This window comes from Panthera pardus, unplaced genomic scaffold (assembly GCF_024362965.1).
Source record: "Panthera pardus isolate Hobbes unplaced genomic scaffold, ASM2436296v1 HiC_scaffold_3, whole genome shotgun sequence".
Lineage (NCBI taxonomy): Eukaryota > Metazoa > Chordata > Mammalia > Carnivora > Felidae > Panthera > Panthera pardus.
In genome coordinates, this window is record NW_026526876.1 from 38,875,823 (window position 1) to 38,890,637 (window position 14,815).

A 14,815-nucleotide genomic window follows, 5' to 3' on the forward strand; every position below is an offset into this window, starting at 1 on the left:
TGATTTCAGGAGTAGATTCCTTAGTGCCCCTTACCCATTTAGCCCAACCCCACTCCCACACCCCCTCCCGTAACCCTCTGTTTGTTCTCCGTGACTCTCTTCTGTTTTGTCCCCCTAGCTGTTTTTAAATTATTTTTGTTTCCCCTCCCTTATGTTCATCTGTTTTGTCTCTTAAAGTCCTCATATGAGTGAAGCCATATGGTTTTTGTCTTTCTCTGACTGACTAATTTCACATAGCATACTACCCTCCAGTTCCATCCACGTAGTTGCAAATGTCAAGATTTCATTCTTTTTGATTGCCGAGTAATACTCCATTGTATGTATATACCACATCTTCTTTATCCATTCATCCATCGATGGACATTTGGGCTCTTTCCATACTTTGGCTATTGTTGATAGTGCTGCTATAAACATAGGGGTGCATGTGTCCCTTCAAAACAGCACACCTGTATCCCTTGGATAGATGCCTAGTAGTGCAATTGCTGAGTCGTAGGGTAGTTCTATTTTTAGTTTTTTGAGGAACCTCCATACTGTTTTCCAGAGTGGCTGCACCAGCTTGCATTCCCACCAACAATGCAAAAGAGATCCTCTTTCTCCGTATCCTCGCCAACATCTGTCGTTGCCTGAGTTGTTAATGTGAGCCATTCTGACAGGTGTGAGGTGGTATCTCATTGTGGTTTTGATTTGTATTTCCCTGATGATGAGTGATGTTGAGTATCTTTTCATGTGTCGGTTAGCCCTCTGGATATCTTCTTTGGAGAATTGTCTATTCATGCCTTTTGCCCATTTCTCCACTGGATTATTTGTTTTTTGGGTATTGAGTTTGATAAGTTCTTTATAGATTTCGGATACTGACCCTTTATCTGATATGTCATTTGCAAATATCTTCTCCCATTCTGTCAGTTGCCTTTTAGTTTTGTTGATTGTTTCCTTCGCTGTGCAGAAGCTTTTTATTTTGATGAGGTCCCAGTAGTTCATTTTTGCTTTTGTTTCCCTTGCCTCCAGAGACGTGTTGAGTAAGAAGTTGCTGTGGGCAAGATCAAAGAGGTTTTTGCCTGCTTTCTCCTCGAAGATTTTGATGGCTACCTGTCTTACATTGAGGTCTTTCATCCATTTTGAGTTTGTTTTTGTGTATGGTGTAAGAAAGTGGTCCAGGTTCATTTTTCTGCATGTTGCTGTCCAGTTTTCCCAGCACCACTTGCTGAAGAGACTATCTTTATTCCATTGGATATTCTTTCCTGCTTTGTCAAAGATTAGTTGGCCATACGTTCGTGGATCCATTTCTGGGTGCTCTATTCTGGTCCATTGATCTGAGTGGCTGTTCTTGTGCCGGTACCATACCGTCTTGATGGTTACAGCTTTGTAATACGGCTTGAAGTCTGGGATTGTGATGCTTCCTGCTTTGGTTTTCTTTTTCAAGATTGCTTTGGCTCTTCGGTGTCTTTTCTGGTTCCGTGCAAATTTTAGGAGTATCTGTTCCAGCTCTGTGAAGAATGCTGGTGTTATTTTGATAGTAAATGTGTATTGTTGAAGCCACCCCATCTATGGCATTTTTGTTATAACAGCCCAAGGGACTAAGACAAGGGTGAGATAACGTGTGTGGTAGAAAATGTTTACTACCCCTCCTTGATTACCCCTCCCTGAGGACCCATGGGAGATCATATGCCTGCCCTGTTGGACCTGGGAAGGGCCATGACACTTGCCTAGTGCCGTCTGTAAGAGCCATGTCTTACATGGGTGGGCCACCGTCTCCTTCCTCTGCCACAGAGACCTGCAGTGTTCGGGAAGAGAATGTCACCCTGGGCCCCGCAGTGAAGATGGGGGGCAGAGGAGTAGCCAAGCACAACAGACATGAGCCGAGTGAGAAATTATCTTTGCTGTTGGAAACTGATAGGTTTTGGGGCTGTTTGTTACTACAGCATAGTTGAGACTACACTGGCCCCTGCAATTTATAATCCCACCATTCAGATTAATCACCGTGAGAAATTCTTACATGAAAATGAACACGTTTACATACACGATCTTTTTAAAAAATTTTTTTTAATGTTTATTTTTTGTGAGAGAGAGAGGGAGACAGAGCATGAGCGGGGGAAGGACAAAGAGAGAGGGAGACACAGAATCCGAAGCAGCCTCCAGGCTCTGAGCTGTCAGCACAGAGCCCGATGTGGGACTTGAACTCACAAGCCATGAGATCATGACCTAAGCCGAAGTCAGACATTTAACCATTTAACCGACTCAGCCACCCAGGCGACCCCACAATCTTTTTTTTCTTTTTTTCTTTTTTTTTTTTTTTTAATTTTTTTTTTCAACGTTTTTTATTTATTTTTGGGACAGAGAGAGACAGAGCATGAACGGGGGAGGGGCAGAGAGAGAGGGAGACACAGAATCTGAAACAGGCTCCAGGCTCCGAGCCCTCAGCCCAGAGCCTGACGCGGGGCTCGAACTCACAGACCGCGAGATCGTGACCTGGCTGAAGTCGGACGCTTAACCGACTGCGCCACCCAGGCGCCCCACACAATCTTTTTTTTTTTTCTAATGAACAGATTTTTTTTTTAAGTTTATTTATATATTTTGAGAGAATGTGAGCAGGGGAGAGAGAGAATCCCGAGCAGGCTCCAAGCAGTCGGCGCAAAGCCCCATGTAGGGCTCGAACTCATGAACTGTGAGATCATGGCCAGATCGGAGACCAAGAGCCAGACGCGTAAGCGGCTGAGCCACCCAGGTGCCCCTGCATACCTAATCTTACAAAAATGGGATAATCTATGTCTTGCCTCGGTCTTCTACCTAATATGTGGTGAGCATCTTACCATGTCAGATTTGTTATCTAGGGGCGCCTGGGTGGCTCAGTCAGTGAACTTGACTCTTGATTTTGGTTCAGGTCACAATCTCACAGTTCATGGGTTCAAGCCCTGCCTTGTGTCTGGCTGTGTGCTGACAGCACGGAGCCTGCTTGGGACTCTCTCTCCCTTTCTCTCTGCCCCTCTCCTGTGCTCTCTCTCTCTCTCTCTCTCACAAAATAAATAAACATCTAAAAAAGTTGTTATTTCTACCCTAGTGTAGCTCCATAATGTACCACTGCACGGTTATGCCAAAATTTGGTTTACCAATTCTTTTTCGATGAAACTGTGTGTGATGAACATCCTACGTAAATATTTTTATGCACCGACTTAATCATTTCCTTAGGTCGAGGATAAGTCCTAAGAGGCGGGGTTGTCAATTCTGAGGACACGCACATTCTTCGGCTACACGATGCCAAACCACCCTCCAAGAAACCTGCCCAGTTCACCCTCCCAAGCTAGCGCTCGCTTCTCTATAAATCTCGTCAATGGCAAGCCTGACGGACTTTTCCAAATGACCCCAATCTGAAGAGCACTCAACCCTAGCTTTATTACCAGCCTTCTTAACCTGGGCAACTCTGCTGTCCGTCTGATCACTCTCAAGTCAGGGAACAAAGTGGGTGCAACCTCAGAAGCCACCCAAGTAAAAGGCCACGCTGGAAATGTTGCCCTGTATTTTAGATCGACTCTGTATTTCACTTCTCCGGAGCCCCTCCCTCTTATCTACCTCTCCCTGCTTCCCCTTCTGTTCCCCAAGGGGATGTCAAAGCCATTTTTGAAAATGTTATTTAGTTAACATATAGTGCAATATTGGTTTCAGGAATAGACTTCCGTGATTCCTCACTTACATACGACACCCAGGGCTCATCACAAGTGCCCTCCTTAATACCCATCACCCATCTAGCCCATCTCCACTTATATTTATTTTTATTTTTAGAAAAAGAGAACGTGAACAGGTGCACACAGGAGCAGTGGGAGGGACAGAAGCAGAGAGAGAGAGAGAGAGAGAGAAAATGTTAAGCAGGCTCCACGCTCACCGCAGAGCCCAATTCGGGGCTCGATCCCACAACCCTGAGATCATGACCTGAACCAAAGTCAGGAGTTGGATGCTTAACCGACTGCGCCACCCAGGCACCCCAATCTCCATTGAAAAAATTATTTCACAGGAGCGCGGTTAAGCATCCAACTCTTGATCTCGGCACCGGTGTTGATCTCAGAGTCGTGAGTTTAAGCTCCGTGTCGGGCTCCCCACTTAAAAAAAAAAAAGGATAAAAAAAATTACACAAACAACGTTATAGAAACGTTAGAATTCTAAATGAAAAAGAAAAAAAAAATCTCCGACAGTCAATGGCCCCAACAAATTCAGTGGTTTTTACTTGCCTGTGTTCCTTGAAGTCCTCATCCAAATGCATGCAGGATTTTTTTTTTTTGCCCGCGCTCACAGATCTCATTCTGCATCTACCCGTTCTGCCTCTCATTCGGTCATCAGCATTTTCCATGTTGCTACACGGTTATCATCTTTCTCATTTTAATTGTTGCACAGTGTTCCAATGGGTGAATAATCTAATAATTATTACCCTAATGCAAGCCACTTAAGTGGTTACTCGTTTTCCTCGACTATAAATAATGCCACAGTGCATGCTTTTATGGATATAGCTTCTTCTTTCATTTGAATTATTTCCTCGGGTCAGTTCCCAAGAGTGACATAGCTGGGTCAAAGGGTAGGAATGCTCTAATGATTCTTGGTGTGAATCGTTATATTGTTTTCCGAAGGGTTTTTCTTTTTCTTTTTTTTTTTTTTTCTTTTTTCACTTTCCTGCTCAAGGAATCATAATGCTTTTTTTTTTCAACCATATAGAAGAAAGCAAAAATTCTACTACCCTGAAGTTACCACTACTAACATTTGGACAACCATCCCTCCAGACATGTCTTGATGCATACATATACAGCTAGATGTAGAAATAAAAATAATTTTTCACCCAAGGGATCACACTCGTGTGCCAGTTTTGCAAGCTGTTTTCTTACTCAACAATATGTTCTGGGCTTTTCTCCTTGGTTTTGCCACCATCAGTGCCTGTGTGGTAGCATTATGTCGTACAGTCATAGCTGTAAGCCAGGCATGATGCCAAGAATTTTATCTGCATTAGTGCATTTAAGCTCCACAACAACCCAATGAGATAAGTTTTATAGGTGAGGGAACAGACTCAGAGAGTTAACCGAGTGCCCAAGGTCACATAGGTAGGAAGTGGTGGGGCTGGCATTCAATTTGCGTTCTCTGGGACTCTGAAACAGACGTGTATACAACGAAGACATGAATATATTCTTATTGTAAAAAGCAATAACAATCAGCACCGGCAATGCCATAGCATAGAAGGTAAAGTGTGAAAGTCCCCTTTATACTTCCAGAGGTTTGAGGTGATTATCAGTTAAGTTTGGGTTCAAGTGCATGGGACAGAAGACCAAAGTAACTGTAAGCTGGGGGGGGGGTGACCTTAATATAGCCGCTCACTCTGTGAGTCTCCATTTCCTCAGCTCTGAAGGCAGGGACTGCGCCTTTTTCAAGGTTATTATAAGGTTGGCAAGGATGGGTGGATGGATGGGTGGGTGGGTGGATGGGTGGATAGTTGGTTGGATGAGAAGAGCCTAGTGCAATTCCTGGCACAAAATACACATTTGAAAACTGCAGTCATTATTACTATTAGTGTTTTCATTGTCATGAAAACATGCCAGCCCTAAAGAAGGCAGGTCCTGAACAGGAATTCCTGGTGACTGACGAAGACACCTGTCATTTCTTTGTGAGGCCCAAACTTGTCAGTAGGTAGCCTTGGAAGATTTTTCCTGCCATCCCAATGAAGAATTTGCCACCTCCCAGGTGGCTGGGAGGGTGTGGGCCACAGGGCAGAGTGATAGCTCCCAGGTGGCATCACCCACAGTGGAAAGAAGGGCCCCTCGCTCGGTGACTTTTTATACCAGTGTTCCGTGCTCTCTCTCTTTCCTAGCAGGTCAGGCAGGAATGGCCCCACTCTTCAGGTGGCTGACCTATGCGGGCAGGGACTGTCCCCACCTGCCTTCCAGACTCCTGAGGCACACTCCCAGAGCGAGCCTTTGCTTTGTGCCCGGCTCCTGATTAGGTCTCTCATGGTTCCCACTGCCTCTCATTCCCTAGACCTTGGGCCTTCTTACCTCTGTTCCTGCTGTTCCTGACTTAGCCTGGGCTTCCACTGCCCTTGAACCTGACCGATTTACCTCACTCTCCTTGATGACCTTTCTTATTGTGATTAAGACTCCAATGAAGGGCGCCTGGGTGGCTCAGTTGGTTAAGCATCCGACTTCAGCTCAGGTCATGATTCTTGTGGTCCATGGGTTCGGGCCCCGCATCCAGCTCTGAGCTGACAGCTCAGAGCCTGGAGCCTGCTTGGGATTCTGTGTCCCCCTGTCTCTCTGCCCCTCCCCTGCTCGTGTTTTGACTCTTCTCTCTCTCAAAAATAAATAAATGTTAAAAATAATAATAATAATAATAAAGACCCCAATGAGAGACTATATGCCTTTCTGAGGGCCTTGGCGACACCAATGGGGGGACAGGATGGGCAGAGTCTCAGCTTTACATCATGGAGGAAACAAGTGCCCCCTCCTCCCAATCCCCACCCAGCACTGACCCTTGAGGGTAATTCATGGGCAATACAAATGAGCTCTGTGAACTGTCCAGCAGGCAATCCTAATCTTGAACAAGATCTGAAGGTCTAGGGACAATTTTTTTAAATTTTTTAATATTTTATTAGAGAGAGAGAGAGAGAGAGAGAGAGAAAATCCCAAGCAGGATCCACACTCAGCATGGAGCCCAACACGAGGCTTAATCCCATGACCCTGGGATTGTGACCTGAGCTGAAATCAAGAGTGGGATGCTCAACCCACAGACCCACCGAGGCACTCTGGTCCGGGGACAATTTAAGGATCCTACTCAGGCACTCCAGCTTAAGCACAGGGTGAACAGGGGCCCTTCTGGGGCCCTGGTGTGTGAACAGTTCGGATCCCAGCTCTGTCACCTGTTTGCTGCTTAATCTCAGGCAAACGACTTCACCTTTCTGTGCCTCAGTTTCTTCATCTGTAAAACAGGAATGCTAATAAGATTCTCCACCTCATTTGATTATCGTAAGCATTAAAGAAGTTAGCATACATAGGGGCACCTGGGTGGCTCAGTTGGTTGAGCGTCTGAGTTTGGCTCAGGTCATGATCTCACCGTTCGTGAGTTTCAGCCCCATGTCTGGTTCTGTGCTGATGTCGTGGAGCCTGTTTGGGATTCTCTCTCTCTCTCTCTCTCTGTCTCTCTGCCCTTCCCCCACTCACCCCATCTCCGTCTCCCTCTCAAAAATAAACTTAAAAAAAATGGGCAAAGGATGTGAATAGACATTTCTCCAAAGAAGACAGATAACACATGAAAACCTGCTTGATATCATTACAGCCATTAAGGAAATGCACATCAAAACCACAGTGAGATGTTACCTCGCACCCGCGAGGACGGTTATAATTATTTCTGGAAAGGAAAATAAGACGTGTCGGTACGTTTGTGGAGAAATTGGAACCCTCATACCCCGCTGGTGTTGGTAGGAATGTAGCACGGTGTAGTTGCGTGGAAAACAAAGGTTTTTTGCCTCAAAAAGTTAAATATAGAGTTACCACATGACCCAGGAGTGGAATGACTGGGTATGCGTCTAAGGTGCTGAAAACAGACGGTCACACAAAAACTCATACACAAATGTTCATAGCAGCATTAATCACAATAGCCACAAAGTGGAAACAACCCAAGTACCCATCAACTGATGAATGGAGAAATACAATGTAGTATATTCATACAACGAAATATTATTCGTTGGGGCCGCCTGGATGGCTCAGTCGGGTAAGTGTCCGACTTCGGCTCAGGTCGTGATCTCACGGCTTGTGAGTTCGAGTCCCACGTCGGGCACTGTGGGACAGACTCCTCTGTCTCTCTCTCTCTCTGTCTCTCAAAAAGAAACATTAGGGGCGCCTGGGTGGCGCAGTCGGTTAAGCGTCCGACTTCAGCCAGGTCACGATCTCGCGGTCCGTGAGTTCGAGCCCCGCGTCAGGCTCTGGGCTGATGGCTCGGAGCCTGGAGCCTGTTTCGGATTCTGTGTCTCCCTCTCTCTCTGCCCCTCCCCCGTTCATGCTCTGTCTCTCTCTGTCCCAAAAATAAATAAAAAATGTTGAAAAAAAAAATTAAAAAAAAAAAAAAAGAAACATTAACAAAATTAAAAAAAAAAAAGAAATATTCGTCAATAAAAAGAAGTGATGTACCAATACACGCTACACGGATGAATCTTGACAACATCATGCTAAGTGAAAGAAACCAGACACAAAAGGCCCATACTGTATGATTTGATACACACGAAATGTCCAGAAGAGGCACATCTGTAGAGACAGAAGGTAGATTAGTGTTTGCCAGGGAACCCGGTGGGGGGCGGGGGGGGGGGGTGTGTGGATCAAAGAGTGACTGCTAATGGACACAAGGTTTCTTTCCAGGGTGATCTGGAACCAGATAGTGGTGATGGTTGCACAACTTTGCGAATATAGCAAAAACCACTGAATTGACACACTTTAAATAGTGATTTTTTTTTTTTTAAGATTTTATTTTTCTTTACGTAATCTCTATGCCCAACACAGGACCCAAACTCACTCACAGCCCAAGATCATGAGTCACAGGCTCCACCTACTGAGCCAGCAAGGTGCCCCTAAGTGGCGAACTCTGTGTTCTATGAGATGTCATGTGAATTTCCTCTTGGTTTTTTAAAAAAGTCAGTACACCTAAGCTCCGTAGAAGGTGCCCCAGGCCATGGTGAGCCCTCAGTGAAGTTAGTCGCCATTTAGCTTAAACTCCACGGGACTTGTGGGATGGTCCAGATCAGTTTTGATTTTATATACTTTATACACACGTTCATGTATACATATAACAGAGACAAACATTTATTTGTGTAGTGGTTTAAAATGTGATTTTCATGCAGTGCCTGACCGGCTCAGTCCATAGGGCATGTGATTCTTTTTTTTTTTTTTTTTTAAGATTTTTTTTTTTAATGTTTATTTATTCTTGAGAGAGGGAGAGAGACAGAGACAGAGCTCGAGTCAGGGAAGGGCAGAGACAGCGGGGGAGACCCAGAATCCGAAACAGGCTCCAGGCTCTGAGCTGTCATCACAGAGCCCAATGTGGGGATCAAACCCACAAACAGGGAGATTATGACCTGAGCTGAAGTCAGACGCTTAACCGACTGAGCCACTCAGGCTCCCCTAATAGAGCATGCGACTCTTGATCTTAGGGTCATGAGTTTGAGCCTCATGCTGGGTGTGGAGATTACTATAAACAAAAGAAAAGGAAAAGAAAATTTGATTTTCATGATCATTTTAGATATTTTTAAGATATGAAATGGGTTTCCAAAGCTTAAATTGCATTTGTCTTTGAAGCCTCCCCTGAGCTGTGAGTTCAGGGCTGCTGTGTGGCTCAGCCAATCTGCTCAAAGCCAGGCCCTTCACTCTGTTGCTTACAAGCTATGTGACCTGGGACAAGACTAGAGTTGCCAGATCTGATAAATAAAAATATAGACACCCAGTTACGTTTGAATTTCAGATAAAACAATGAATACATTTTTAGTATATGTCCTAAATATTGCATGGGGCATACTGAAAAAAAAAATTATTTGTTTTATCTGAAAAAAAACTTAAAAAAATTTTTTTAATGTTTATTTATTCTTGAGAGAGAGGGAGACAGAGCATGACTGAGGGAGGGTCAGAGAGAGGGGGACACAGAATGCAAAGCAGGCTCCAGGCTCTGAGCTGGAGCACAGAGCTCAATGCGGGGCTCAAACTCATGAACTGTGAGATCATGACCTGAGCTGAAGTCGGATGCTTAACCAACTGAGCCACCCAGGCGCCCCTGTTTTATTTTATTTTTATTTTTTTTATGTTTATTTTTGAGAGAGAGAGAGACAGAGTGTGAGTGGGGGAGGGACAGAGAGAGAGGGAGACACAGAATTCGAAGCAGGCTCCAGGGGCTGAGCAGGGCTTAAACCTGTGAACCATGAGATCATGACCTGAGCTGAAGTCGGACGCTTAACCGACTGAGCCACCTGGGTGCCCCTGTTTCATCTGAAATTCTAATTTAACTGGGCATTCTGTATTTTATCTGGCAACCTCGAACACGACCCTTTAATGTCTGAGAAAGGAAAGAGTTTTTGAATGGAATCCTATTCATTCTTACAACTCCCTATTTTTGCCATAGAACAGACTGGCTCAGAGAGGTTAAGTGACCTAGCTCAAGGTCACCAGCTAGAAAATTATTGTGCTGGGATTTGAACTCGGTTGTGTGGGAATTTGGATGCTCTGCTAAAATGGAACTCAAGACCAATAAACAGTGATCTACTTACTGGGAACATGGGAGTCATGACTTAACTTGGTAATGACAGCACTTAGCATTGACCAAGGAGGAATACTGAAAAAGCGTGTTAGGGAACCAAATTTAAAGCAGTGTCTGTATGGCCCTGTCCATGTTAATTTCCTACTGCTGCCGTAACACACTGCCACGAACTTAGTGGCTTAAAACAACACACATCTACTGTCTTACAATTCCGGAGGTCACAAGACAGAAATGGCTAAAATCCAGGTGTCGGCCAAGCCGTGTTTCTCCTGGGGCTCTAGGAAAGAAGGTGCTCCTTGCCTTTTCTGGCGACTAAAGGCTGTCGCATCGTGCCAACACTGTCTCTGCCATCCCATCTCCTTTTCTGTCCCTGACCCCCCTGCGTCTCTCTTATAAGGGCCCTGGAATTACACTGGGCCCATGGGACAGTTCTGGATAATATCCCCTTCTCAGAAGCCTTATCTGCAGATCACATGGGCGAAGTCCTTTTTGCTGTGTTAGGGTAACAAATTCACAGCTTCTGGCGCTGAGGATGTGGAAATCCTTGGGGAGCCATCACTCTGCCTACCGCACAGTCTAAGACAGAAATTATCTAGTGGACTGGAGTGCTCTGGGCCTTAACTGTAATCCCTTTCATCTGTAGTTTTCAGAGTACTTACACATAGAGTACTTACTTTTGTTTTTCTCCTTGCACTGATCCTGGGAAGTGGATGGAGGAAGGCGGTATGGAGCTCGTTCTGCAAGGGGAGGAGAGGAGGGAGACACAGGGCCAGAGTCACCCAGGTAGAAAGAGACTGGGGCTGGGGGGTGGGGGCGCTGGGTGGCTCAGTTGGTTAAGCGTCCCGTCTTCCAGCTCAGGTCATGATCTCACGGTCCGTGAGTTCGAGCCCCACGTCGGGCTCTGTGCTGACAGCTCACAGCCTGGAGCCTGCTTCAGATTCTGTATCTCTCTCTCTCTCTCTCTCTCTCTCTCTCTCTCGCTGCCCTTCCCCTGCTTGCACTCTGTCTGTCTGTCTCTCTCTCTCTCAGAAATAAATAAACATTAAAAAGGAAAAAAAGAAAAGAAAAAGAAAGAGACTCGGGCCCAGGGCCCTTTGCCAGCAACTTCCCTCTCAGTTCCAAGCCGAGAGCCTCTAGAACAATGTTCTCACTGGAGGAGCGGGGTACCCCCACAATCTAAAGGAAGAAGAGGCAGCTCCCCAGGGCCCTGATTCTTCCCTCAGCAAGCAGCCTTCTGACCAGCACAAGGAGGGAGGGAGCGAGAGAGGGAAGGAACCGGCAGAGAACCTCCTTTTGGGGGAGGTTTCACCTTGGACCCTCGGGGCTTGTCTTTGACTGCAGCCCCAGGCAGATGGTCCCAGCAATTCCCGAACCAGAGGCGAGAGCTCTGGTTCTTAGACGTCTTGCAGCAAACCTCCTGGGAATGCGTCCCTGTGGTTTGCGGTTTTGCCTTTGGGCACTGCTCCCCGGGAGCCAGGCTCTCTCTCCCTGCCCCGAAGATATTGAAAGGCAGCTGCCATGAACCTACTGCTGCTTCTCCAGGCTCCCCCCCACACCTACCCATTGTTGATGGCTCACGTGTACCAGACACGCTTCCAGGAACTGGGATACTGCCGGCGCCCCTGACCCTCACGCTTCAGAGGGGGCCAACGGTAACAGACGGAGGAGGAGGATGTGGAAAGGATTCTGAGGATAGCAAAACAGGGTGAGACGACAGAGGGTGACAGCGACTCTGAGGCCAGTGCTGCCCCCACTCCAAAGAGGAGAGAGATGGCTCAGGAAGGGCAACGTTAAGATGTAACCCCTGCCCCCACCCCCGCCCCGTTTTATTCCAAACCTCCTCTTGCTCCAGACCTCTACTCTGTGTAGGCTCCTAAAGTCTCTCCCCTGGTGTCCTTCTGCAGGGGGGAGTAAGGGCAGGTTGAGCCTGGGGGCGGCGCCTGGAGTCTTTGCACCATCCCTGATGCTGGAGTCAGTCCCTCCTGGAAACAGAGTCCAGCTGTGGCCTGACTTTCGGGTCCAGGACAACAGAAGATTGCCACTGAGTGCTGGCTGAGCAAGGTTCCAGGGAGGAGGGGGTGGTGGTGTGAGTAGTCAGTTCAGAGGGTGGAGGCCAGATTAGAGGAGAGGGAGCCAGATGTGGAGAGTGGGCCCGGCGTGTGTGCGGAGGGGAGGCGGAAGCAGTGGCACGAACTGGGAGGAGAGAGCCAGAGGGAGGGGAGGGCGGCCAGCAAGATGTGAGGGGCTGGCGGGGCCCCTGGGTGGCTCAGTCAGTTGAGCACCTGATTCAGCGCAGGGCACGATCTTGCAGTTGGTGGGTTCGAGCCCCGCATCGGGTTCTGTGCCTGCAGCCCGGAGCCTGGAGCCTGCTTCGGATTCTGTGTCTCCCTCTCTCTCTGCCCCTCCCCCGCTCATGTTTTGTCTCTGTCTCTCAAAAATAAATAAACATTAAAAAAAAAAAAAAAAAAAAAGATGCGAGGGGCTGGAGAACTGGCTGCCCCAGCCTCAGGCCTTGGGAGAGGGCGGTGCAGCCCGTGGAGGAAACACATTTTCTATTTCGGGAGGCTAGTTAGCCTCTGCAAAGAGTGGCTGACGACATGCCCGGCACCTGGCTGGGTGGAAACAAACAGAGACATGAAGCAGTAATTGAGGTTGTGCCCTCTGTCAACCTAGCCACCGCCTTCTCCCCGGGGCTCCTGGCTGGCTGTTGCTCAGGGGGGAGGAGACTGTCACAGCTGCAGTAGCTAAATGATGCTATTCTGCCCTGTCCCCCCACCCCCACCCCTCTAGAGCTTTATCCTGTTGGGGCTTCAGCTCCTGCTGTGTCCTCCTGAAGAGGACCTGCCTGTTGCATTCTTCCCTTCAGCAGCCTGCCTCAAATGCTACCTCCTCCAGGAAGGCTCCCTTGATATTCACTCTGCCTTCCCGACTTGTGATTAATCACTACCCCCTGAGCACATACATTAGAGTTGGAAATCCACTTTGAGATGACCCAGCTCCGTGTCTAAGGCACACTGACGTCAGCCCGGTTCACCCCAGGGACACATGAGTGCACTCCAGGGAGTTCCTGGAATTGAATGCAAAATCACGTGCAAAACCAGATGCAGAGATGATAGATAAACAAAAGGTGGTACAACCATACCAGGGAATATTATTTGGCCATAAAAAGGACGCAAGTGCTGATACGTGCTACAACATGGACGAGCCTTGAAAACATTATGCCGAGTGAAAGAAGAGAGACACAAGAGGCTGAATAGTGTGTGATTCCATTTATAGAAAATACCCAGAATATAGAAAATATAGAAAATATCCAAATCAATAAAGCCAGAAAGGAGATGAGTGGTTGCCTGGGGCTGGGGAGAGAGGGGAATGGGGAGTGACTGCTTAATGGATACAAGGTTTCTTTGGGGATGATTAAAAAGTTCTAGAACCAGAGAACAATGGTTGGACAGCATTGTGAGTGTACTAAATGCCACTGAATTGCCTTTTGTTAAAATGGTGAATATTATGTTACATGTATTTTACCATAGTAAAAAAAAAAAAATCCAAATGCACATATCAGGGGGGAGACTTCCTAGCTTTGCTTAGGTTCTCCGAAGGTCAAGCAGCTCTGATCTGGTCTGGCACCTTCATGAAGCAGACGGTGATACTGAAGCACAGAGAGCAGATGAGATCTGTCCAAGTTCACTCAAAGGATGGTGGCAGAGCTCAGCCTAACCATACATCTCTCCCCCACTCTTTCTTCCCTTGTCCTTTAGCCTCTGCTGAACCCGAATGGCCCCCAGCCCTCTGTCCTGTGCCGAGCCAGGCTATGCACAAGCTGTGTCACGCCCCAAAGTTAAAAGGCCCTCCGGAAGCTGGGCTCCTGGAATGAGTTGCATGAGTGTTTGTCTTTCGCTCTAAGCACCTAGAGGGCAAGAGGGAATGCTTCTTACTGTCCTCTGTATGTCACTGAGCTCCAGGTTTCTTCCCTCAAGAAAGAACTCACTGTTCACCCGCAAGGAGTGCAGTTAGCTGACAGCCTCTAATGAACATTCTTTGCCCCAGACGTCCATGACTTTGGGAGATCTGCCACGCAGTCTGTGGCTCTCCCAGCCCAGTCCTGCTTCCTCCCCCTTCATCTTTCATAAGCCCTCCCCTACCCCCACTCTTCCCCACAATAAACATCTTGCACTCCTGACCCAGTGTCTCAGTGTCTGCCTCCCAGAGAGCCCAGATGACACAGTGCTCAGCTTGGTTATCCTATGTGCTCAGTAAACATTAATGGAGTGAACTGGAAGGAGGCTGGTGCTTGGACCTCCCAGAGCAGAAGAGAGGCTGCCCATGGAGGATGTCTCAGTCATAAGAGACCATGTAGAAGGGCATGAAGAGGCCACACCCCCTGGGAGAGGCTGGGTAACGGGGAACACACAGGGAGACTGGAGATTGACTGACCAGCCCTACAGGCATCCTCCCTAGTTTCTCCCGTCTAGGGCAGACTGCAGCAAATCTCGGAACTAGCCTAGAAGACAGGGCACAAAGACCCCTGAAGTTGGATTTGGGAGAATCAGGTTCAAACGAT